Source organism: Glycine soja, unplaced genomic scaffold (assembly GCF_004193775.1).
Source record: "Glycine soja cultivar W05 unplaced genomic scaffold, ASM419377v2 tig00008561_1_pilon_296277_328426, whole genome shotgun sequence".
Lineage (NCBI taxonomy): Eukaryota > Viridiplantae > Streptophyta > Magnoliopsida > Fabales > Fabaceae > Glycine > Glycine soja.
This window is the reverse complement of record NW_021143648.1, coordinates 1-6,449: the sequence shown is the minus strand read 5'-3', so window position 1 is coordinate 6,449 and position 6,449 is coordinate 1. Positions and strand designations below refer to the sequence as shown.

At 41.7% G+C, this 6,449-nt stretch overlaps 1 non-coding gene across 1 annotated transcript; it reads left to right on the top strand.

The window, feature by feature from the left end:
• The first annotated feature begins 4,935 nt into the window (after nt 1-4,935).
• On the top strand, nt 4,936-5,043 carry LOC114404217. The gene has a single exon (XR_003664861.1). It is a non-coding gene; the product is annotated as a small nucleolar RNA R71 (small nucleolar RNA).
• The last annotated feature ends 1,406 nt before the right edge of the window (nt 5,044-6,449 follow it).

Sequence of the window (6,449 nt, the reverse complement as noted above, 5' to 3'; positions counted from 1 at the left end):
CATGGTGGAGGAAGAGTAGGGTGGAGTAAGGAAGTCTCTTCCACCACTACGTCCACTAAAGAAGGGTTTGTGAGGAATGGCTTAAGTCGATGTCCGTTGACCTTGAAGCTCTTATTTGTGGAGTCGCTTTTGATCTCAACTGTACCATAAGGAAAAACATTAGTAACAACAAAAGGACCAATCCACTTAGACCTCAACTTACCACTCATGAGTCCAAGCCTAGAATTATACAATAACACTTTTTGCCCAACCACGAAGTCTTTTTTAACTATCATGCTATCATGGAACTTCTTGGTCTTTTCTTTGTAGAACTTGGCATTCTCGTAGGCTTCTAGGCGGATTTCATCTAACTCACTCAGTTGCAACTTCCTTTCCTCGCCAGCTTGATCCATAGAGAAGTTGCAAGTCTTCACTGCCCAGTATGCTTTGTGCTCAATTTCCACTGGAAAATGACATGCCTTTCCAAAGACAACCCGATAAGGAGACATTCCTATGGGTGCTTTGTAGGCAGTCCGATGTGCCCAGAGACCATCATCAAGCCTGGTACTCCAATCTTTCCTGCTTGGCTGCACAATCTTCTCTAGAATTCTCTTGATTTCCCTGTTAGAAATTTCTGCCTGTCCATTAGTCTGGGGGTGGTATGGTGTGGATACTCTGTGTACCACCCCGTACTTTTTAAGCAGGGCATGCATTGTCCTGTTGCAAAAATGGGTTCCTTGATCACTAACAATTGCTTTAGGTACTCCAAACCTGCAAAACAGATTAGACCTGACAAAGTCTGCGACAACTTTAGCATCATTAGTTCTAGTGGGCTTGGCTTCCACCCATTTTGAAACATAATCAACTGCAAGGAGAATGTAAACATAACCAAAAGAGACAGGAAAAGGACCCATGAAATCTATACCCCAGACATCAAACACCTCACAGAATAACATAGGCTGCTGAGGCATTTGTTGTCGCCATGTAAGTGTATTTCCTGCTCTCTGACACTGCTCACAAGTGCTGCAGATCTTCCACGCATCTTTAAAGATGGTGGGCCGATAAAAACCACAATCAAGCACTTTGCGAGCTGTCCTTTGAACACCCAGATGACCTCCCGGTGCGGAAGAATGACAGAACTGCAGGACTGAGTCAGTCTCATGATCTGGAATGCACCGTCTAATGACCTAATCACTGCACAATTTCCACAAGTAGGGGTCATCCCAAATAAAATGCTTAGCATCACTTTTAATCTTATCTTTTTGGGCCTTAGATGCTAAGGGAGGAAAAACAGAGGCAACTAAATAATTGACAATGTTAGCAAACCAGGGAGTAGAAAGAGAGTCAGAAATACTATACAATATATACAAATGATCATCAGGGAAATCATCCCGAATAGGTGAATCTGCATCAGAGACACGTTCGATCCGACTCAAATGATCAGCAACTAGATTTTGTGCTCCGCTCCTATCACGGATCTCCAAGTCAAACTCTTGGAGCCAGAGCATCCATCGGATCAACCTAGGCTTAGAATCAGCCTTCTTCAACAAGTACTTTAGAGCTGCATGGTCAGTATAAACAATAATGCGAGTACCAAGCAAATAAGATCGAAATTTTTCAAGAGCAAAAACTATGGCTAGAAGCTCTTTCTCAGTAGTAGTATAATTTGCTTGGGCAGCATCTAAAGTCCTAGAAGCATAATATATCACCCTGGGCAATTTATCAATTTTCTGAGCAAGGACAGCCCCCAATGCATAATTTGATGCATCACACATAAGCTCAAAAGGGGCTGTCCAATCGGGTGCCTGGATGATGGGGGTGGTAGTCAACGCTCTTTTGAGGCAATCAAAAGCCTCTTTGCATCTGTCATTAAAGTCAAACTCCACCTCCTTTTGCAACAAGTTGGACAGTGGAAGGGCTACTTTGCTAAAATCCCTTATAAAGCGCCTGTAGAATCCTGCATGACCAAGAAAAGATCGCACCTCTCGCACACAAGAGGGGTAAGGCAATTGTGAAATAACATAAATTTTTGCAGGATCTACTTCAATGCCCTTATTGGAAATAATGTGGCCTAAAACTATACCTTGCTCAACCATAAAATGACATTTTTCAAAATTTAGAACAAGGTTAGTTTCAATGCATCTATTCAAAACTTTTTCCAAACTATTCAAACAACCATCAAAAGAGGATCCATATACAGTGAAATCATCCATAAACACCTCTATGCAATTTTCTAAAAAATCACTGAAAATACTAATCATGCACCGCTGGAAGGTACCAGGGGCATTGCACAGGCCGAAAGGCATCCTCCTATAAGCAAAAGTGCCGAAGGGGCAGGTGAATGTGGTCTTTTCCTGATCCTCAGGAGCAATAGTAATTTGCATATAACCAGAAAAACCATCAAGGAAACAGTAGTGGGATTTACCTGCCAGGCGTTCAAGCATCTGGTCAATGAATGGCAGGGGAAAATGGTCCTTTTTGGTAACCTGGTTCAGCCTCCTATAGTCAATGCAGACTCTCCAACTGTTCTGCACCCGAGTAGGAATCAGCTCCTCCTTCTCATTTCTGATCACTGTGAGGCCAGTCTTTTTCGGGACTACCTGGACGAGACTCACCCATTGGCTGTCGGAGATAGGATAAATGATTCCAGCTTGCAAAAGCTTCGTTATCTCCTTCTTCACTACATCAAGAATCACCGGGTTGAGTCTTCTCTGTGGCTGTCTTACTGGTTTAGCTCCATCCTCTAAATTTATTCGATGCATACATGTGGATGGGCTAATACCAGAAATGTCCGCCAGGGTCCAGCCTATAGCCTTCTTATGCTTCTTGAGAACTGACAACAACTTCTCCTCTTGCTCATCAGCAAGGGAGGCAGATATAATCACTGGAAAACTCTTGCTATCATCCAAGTAAGCGTATTTTAAATTTGATGGCAGAGGCTTCAATTCTGGTGTGGTCGGCTGGACAGTGGTAGAAGGAGATGGTTTCTCAGCCTTTACCTCATAAAGAAAGTCAGAGGTATGTGTACTTCCTGAAACATGGTTAGTCCTATCTGACTCTATAAAATCAATCTCAAGAGGTAAAACACCACCACCAGGCATGCAATCAATATCACTCTCAGATTCACTCTCAGCATCAAATTCAGACATATGATCAAGTACAATTTCAGACTCAATGCATGAAGAGTGAGAGGCATGCAGATTAGAATAAAGATCAGTCATGTATTCATCAACAACATGGTCAATTATTTCAGCACGAAATACAGAAAGATATTCAGATGGGTATTTCATAGCATCCAGAATATTAAAATGAACAGTTATGTCACCAAATTCCATAGACAGTGTGCCTGCATAAACATCTATCTTAGTTCTAGCAGTTTTCATAAAGGGTCTGCCTAGAATGATGGGAACTGATCCTTGAGAAAATCCATCTTCCATATTCAAAATATAAAAATCAACAGGGAAAATCAGTTCACCAACTCTAACTAAGACATCTTCTATGAAACCAACAGGGTAGGCAACACTTCTATTAGCTAAATGAATTACCACATCAGTTGACTGCAAGGGGCCTAGAGATAGAGAATTAAAAATAGACAGAGGCATAACACTAACAGAAGCTCCTAAATCTAGCATGGCATTGTCAAACTTACTATTCCCTATGATACAAGGTATGCTGAATGTACCTGGATCTTTACATTTTTCAGGAATTTGAGGAACAGATTTACCAATCAATGCGGAGACATTTCTGCCCATGCTTATTAGTGCACAGCTCCTTCAAGAATTTGGCATATCTTGGAATTTGCTTTATTGCATCCAACAGAGGTATGTTTACCTCTACTTTTCTAAACGTTTCCAAGATCTCTTTCTCTGCCTCTTCCATTTTTTTGTTGGAAACTGCTCTTGGAGGGAATGGAAGAGGGGGAATGTGCTGCTTCTGCAAATCAGAATTACCTGTGGAAGAAGATTCACCTGCACAGAAATTGTTAGGTAAATTTTTGTCATCACCTTTTTCTGGAATAGAGTGAAGTTTGGCAGGCTCATTTGCAGATGAGGACGGTGCTACGGGTTGAGGTCCTTGACATTGCTTTCCCGACCTCAATGAAATGGCACTGACATTTTTGGGATTTTGGACAGCTTGAGAAGGCAGCTTGTCAGAATTCTGGGACTGTTGTTGATTCAATTGGTAGCCAATTGTCCCATCTGATTGGTTAAGCTCTAAATGGAGGCTCTGGTCTCTTGCTGAAACTGCATGTTCTGCATAGTCATTTGCCTCACAAGTTCTTCGAGGGAAGGTTGTGGAGGGGCCTCAACTGTTGGCTGTTTCTGGGGTTGTTGCTGTTGTTGGATTGGTGGAGGAATGTATGGTCTGCTTGGGCCAGCAGCATTTTGGAAGGAAGGAGCAGGCTGCTGTTGTTGTTGCTGAGGGTTGGACCATCTGAGGTTAGGGTGATTCCTCCATCCAGGGTTGTATCTGTTGCTGGAAAGGTCATAATTGCTCTACTGTGGTTGATTTTGCTGCTGAGGTTGAGGAGGTCTATTGTATATATTTGCTGCATAAGCTTCAGGCTGCTCAATTGCTCCAGGTTGCTGCATGGAAGGGCAAAGGTCTGTATGGTGGTCAGCAGAGGAGCACAAACCACAAACCCTTGCGACAGGTACAGATTTCTGATTCAAGGCCAGCTGGGTTACCAAGTTGACCAATGCATCCAGTTTGCCTTCAAGCTTCTTAGTTTCAGATGATGCAGATGGGTTTGTAGCTACCTCATGCACTCCTCTAATGACTATGGCATCATTTCTGGCACTAAACTGCTGGGAGTTGGAGGCCATCTTCTCAATTAAATTTCTGGCTTCAGCAGGAGTCATGTCTCCAAGGGCTCCACCACTGGCAGCATCTATCATACTTCTCTCCATATTACTGAGTCCTTCATAAAAGTATTGGAGAAGAAGCTGTTCTGAAATCTGATGGTGGGGGCAACCGGCAACATAGTTTCTTAAATCTCTCCCAGTACTCATACAGGCTCTCTCCACTGAGTTGTCTAATACCTGAGATATCCTTCCTGATGGCTGTGGTCCTAGAAGCAGGGAAAAGTTTTTCTAAGAATACTCTCTTAAGGTCATCCCAGCTCGTGATGGACCTTGGAGCAAGGTAATACAGCCAGTCCTTTGCCACTCCCTCTAATGAGTGAGGAAAAGCCTTCAGAAATATGTGATCCTCTTGGACATCTGGGGGTTTCATGGTGGAGCAGACAATGTGAAATTCTTTCAAATGTTTGTGCGGGTCTTCACCTGCAAGGCCATGAAATTTTGGAAGCAATGAATCAGTCCAGTTTTAAGAACATATGGGACATCCTCATCAGGGTATTGGATGCACAAGCTTTCATAGGTGAAATCAGGTGCAGCCATTTCCCTTAGAGTCCTCTCACGAGGTGGAGGTTGTGCCATGTTCTGAGAATGTGCAAAATCAGAATGCTCAGAATCAGAATGCTCAAAATTATAATGCTCAAGATCAGGATGTTCAAAATCACCAATAACAGAATGCACAGATTCACCAGTTATGGAATGCTCAGAATGATCAAAAGGTATAAAATGATGCCTAACTAATCTATGAAATGTCCTATCTATCTCAGGATCAAAGGGTTGTAAGTCAGATGGATTGCCTCTAGTCATACACTACATTCAGCATGCACACAACTAGTTGCCTTGTCATGTAAATAAAGGTGTAGGTTTGAACTACAGCTACCCTCAAATGATATCCAAATGACTTGAAATTTTGTGATCAACCTTATAAAATGATGAGAAGATAGCACAAAAAATTTCAGACAAAAATTCAAAGTCTAACTATGAAAGCTAAAAATGGTAAGTTAAGAAAAATAAGTGAATAAAACTTGAAAATAAAAAACTTTTGACAGAATCGCTTTTTTTGGACGATGGAGACCTCAGCCGGCTGTAGGCCGGCTACTACGGTGTAGGAAATTTTTTTCTACCCCAAATGCATATATAATAATTGCGATTCTGATAACCGGAGCAAAAGTTATGGCCGTTTGAAGTTTTGACAAACACAAAATTTGCTAGTTTTTTGGAACTTTCAAATCTGACCAAACTAAAGGCTCTAGCTATTTTTCCCACAAAATATGGATTAAAAGAAGTTACCACAAAAAAATTCAGCCAAAAATAACAACCCTAGCTACTAAAACAAAAAATCTCAATAATTCAGCATGGGTGGTCGCTAAAATCCGTCTCTAGCTGATTTCTACTACTAGTCTGTGTTTTGCCGCAGCTGATTTCTACTACTACTATGTTTCAAGCACAATCTTCACAGCAAAACACCCAAGACTGAAACAGGGGAAACGCTTAATGGTAAAACTGAAACAGAACACACATTAAACAAAACACCAGGAACTAATCAACACTAACACACATACTAACAATTAAAACACGAAAGGATTAAACACACACACTAGCTAGCTATTA